Source organism: Lottia gigantea (assembly GCF_000327385.1).
Source record: "Lottia gigantea unplaced genomic scaffold LOTGIsca_43, whole genome shotgun sequence".
Lineage (NCBI taxonomy): Eukaryota > Metazoa > Mollusca > Gastropoda > Lottiidae > Lottia > Lottia gigantea.
This window is the reverse complement of record NW_008709504.1, coordinates 1,678,584-1,682,613: the sequence shown is the minus strand read 5'-3', so window position 1 is coordinate 1,682,613 and position 4,030 is coordinate 1,678,584.

The following is a 4,030-nucleotide window of genomic DNA, read 5'->3' as shown; positions in this document are numbered from 1 at the left end:
TTGAGCGTATAGAAATTGACTTGCCAGAAGATGAAACTACCAAATTCCGTCAATCTAGGGAGGCCCATTGGATTGAGACATTGAATACAGCAAGACCTATAGGACTAAATATTCATCATAATGTAGGCATAGCACCCTTTGTTGTCCCGTTTAATACAACCAGCAATCGAGCAAGCAAGATAGTTCATGCCCACTATAAGAGCCTTCAAGAGAAATTCCCCCATGTCTATAAGCAGAAAATTATAGTTGCATATTCAAAAAATAAGAACTTAAATTATAATATTGTTCATAATAAACTAAAAACAATCAGTACATAACAGATACTATACTTCTCGCCCATCGGGCGAGTTATTTTTTCTAATTTCAGATCAGAATAAGAACAGAAGAAAACCCAATATCAAGACCCTTAATCCTAATTTCTAAATAAAGTGTCTGCTCCACCCTAGGCCTGTACATTTGGGAGAATCAAACCCTCCCTTCCCCGAAACCTAATCCCAATTAAGCGTATAGAAATTGACTTGCCCGAAGATGAAACTACCAAATTCCGCCAATCTAGGGAGGCCCATTGGATTGAGACATTGAATACAGCAAGACCTATAGGACTAAATATTCATCATAATGTAGGCATAGCACCCTTTGTTGTCCCGTTTAATACAACAAGCAATCGAGCAAGCAAGATAGTTCATGCCTAATATAAGAGCCTTCAAGAGAAATTCCCCCATGTCTATAAGCAGAAAATGATAATTGCATATTCAAAAAATAAGAACTTAAATGATAATATTGTTCATAGTAAACTTAAAACAATCAGTACATAACAGATACTATACTTCTCGCCCATCGGGCGAGTTATTTTTTCTAATTTCAGATCAGAATAAGAACAGAAAAAAACCCAATATCAAGACCCTTAATCCTAATTTCTAAATAAAGTGTCTGCTCCACCCTAGGCCTGTACCTTTGGGAGAATCAAACCCTCCCTTCCCCGAAATTTAAAACGTTTAGTTGACTGAGTTGACGAACCATTTTCAAAAATTCCTGGTAGCAACTGAAGGGAACTTCGGGTAGAAATATCATCAGAAACAAAATAATAACGACCAGGAAAAGGACTTGGAACTTTCACCGAACATGAGATACATGTAGATGAATTAGGGGCTATCTTCACACTTCTAAAAGTACGAAGTGGATAAATTTTATCAGTACCATTCTTTTGCCTACCAAGAACAGAAACAGCTGTCCTCCAAGCTGAATGAAGGGCTTTAACATCTTCATCTGGAATTCTATCAAGAACAGTAGTTCCAATTATAAAATGTACATGTGTGCTTACTGTAGAAGAAGGGTAAAAACAAGAAATAATGCTGAAATAGAAAAATTAGAAAATGGAATATGAAAAGGAACCTCAATATATCCAGTATAACATAATCTATGACCACCTGCTAAACGTACCTCTAATAAGTCATCTAAAGGGTATAAAGGGAATGATGAGAGAAATGAATAATAACAGTGACTATCAACAGTTAATACCATTGACCCAGTGTCCAACATAACCATTCCTCGACACTTGAAAAAGGATAATATTTCGAAAACCGGTTTGTGTCAATTGCGTAAGTTTTTGTTTTACTTGTTATAATTCTTCACAACATTGTTAGCGTTATTTATCACCTAAATATATATTTTTGCATTTTTCTTCATAACTTTCATCTTACTTTATATATCCCCAAACCCAGTTTGACTTATTTGCATAATTTGATCCCCACATTTTCACGCTAGCATATACAGTTTCCTCCTGTTACATCCGCTGTACATTCCCTTTCTAACCTCAAGTTATTTTCATTATGCTCCCCAACTACAACAACCACTGGCAAGAAGCCAGACATAGAAACACTAATCGTCAACCAAACCAATATCACGTACCCTACAACTGCCCTGTCTTCCATCGACCTCTACCACCTACCAATCGCCGACCATCAACCAACCCATCCAGCTATATCCCACCCCATCGCCGACCTACCTACAACACAGCCTACTAATCAAGAGGTAACCATCGACCTGACCAACAACTGAAACGACTACCAGCCCACAGACGCCAACCAGTCCCCACTCATAAGGAGCAAGAACCCTTTGTGAAGGTGTTCTTCCAAGTTTTGCAGTGCCTCCATCATTTGGCAATCCTTCCCTTAGACAGCAAGGCCAACCAGCGTTTACCTTCAAACGCAAAGTCTCTGAGTTGGATAGTTTTATCCGTCCAGCAATGAGAACATCAGCTGTTGACGCGAATATTAGATCCCTCAATCGGACATGGCTCTGTAAGGTTACGCAGGTCCTGATCGACCATTACCAAACCACACTTCAAGAGAAGCTGACCACCATTCGTACCAAGTCTTTATCATCACCTGCCGTCGACCGCATCGTTTCTCATGCCCTGTCCTGGGCCCGTCGCTCCTCTGGGAAACGTCTCACTCAAGCTGTAATCACCAAGTTCTACCAAACAATCAACGAAACAAAAACCAGAGTAACCATATCTCTACCAACTGAAATGGACACTACACCTGCACCATCTAGAGCCACGACGCTGCCGAACCAAACCCCTAAACGAGCCCGAAGTTCACCTACTCCTAGTCCAGCAGACATAGGTAAACGCTCTCGTAGAGAGGGCACTCCCCTTCTCTTTTCACTTTCAGACTCGTCTTCCCCTTCCACACCATCTGAATCTTCACCACTTTATCCAGGATCCGCCAACCTTTCTTCCTTCTGTGCGTTTTTGGACCAGCAAACCACCCCTCAGTCTCCATCCAAGTCGACACGTGTATCCAGACCTTCCCCCCCTCGAACCAGATCCCAGTCCGTTCCCAATGCTAAAATTCTAACAACTACCAAACCAGTACCAATCACACCGTCGACGACCATTATATCCGCTACCAAACCGTATTATCACCAAACCAAGGACAAATCCTCATGGAAGCTACCCGCTCTAAAGAAATCTACCTTAATTATTGGATCATCTAACCTGAATCGAATTATCAAAACCAGTTCAGACACTGAAATACATTCTTACCCCGGTGCCCAAATCCATCACATACAGTCAATCCTGGAATCATACGACCATGATCCCAAACCTACTACCATTATTCTTCATGTAGGCCTCAACAACCGTGATCAGCTACCAAAGACCTCCTTTAACCAAGCCCAGAAATTAATCGCCACAGCCAACAAAACCTTCCCAAACTTCAAGATCCTCTTCACATGTATACCCATTTCAAATAAAATCTCGAAGAAAGCACAACAGAACCTCAGCACTCTCAACAACATGATGATGGGGTCCAGTATCAACAGCGCAACAATCTTACCACCCTACGAAGAAGAATTCGAACCAGTTGATAATCTTCATTGGTCTCCAGAAACAGCAAACAGCATTTATTTGTTTTGGATACACCAGCTTCAAGCATCGAGTAAGTCTTTAAACTAATTACTGGGGATAAAAATACTGAGAGGCCACAGCTAGGCCAAACTGTAGTTAACTTGAGCCGCAAAATTCTCACACCCCTTCAGCATTCAATCTTAGACCGTGGACTTAAATTTATTCCCACACCAAAGATAGCTAACTTGAATTATCTCCGACCATCCATTGAACGATTTCAACGAAATCTTAGCTGCACATATTTTTTTCGAAACCACCCCCCACGTGGTGCTAGAACAATGTTTATTCCTAAATCCACGTGGACACCCCTCAGGCCGCCATCCATCCTGAAATATTGAAAGCATTTGCGAGTATGAATAGCCAAACAGTGAACCTTTCCATAACACACGAAAAGCCTAATCTCACACGAGTGGAACGTGAAGCGTTAAACTTACTTAAGAAAGACGATAGCATTGTTATTAAAAAGAGTGACAAAGGTTCATGTTGTGTCATTCTGAATAGGGAGGATTACGTTTCAGAAGAAGAGAATCAACTGAATAATCCTAAACATTATGCCATTTTACCGAAACCAATTTTCAAAGAAACTGCTAACATGATTAACAATATTGTTGCCGATTA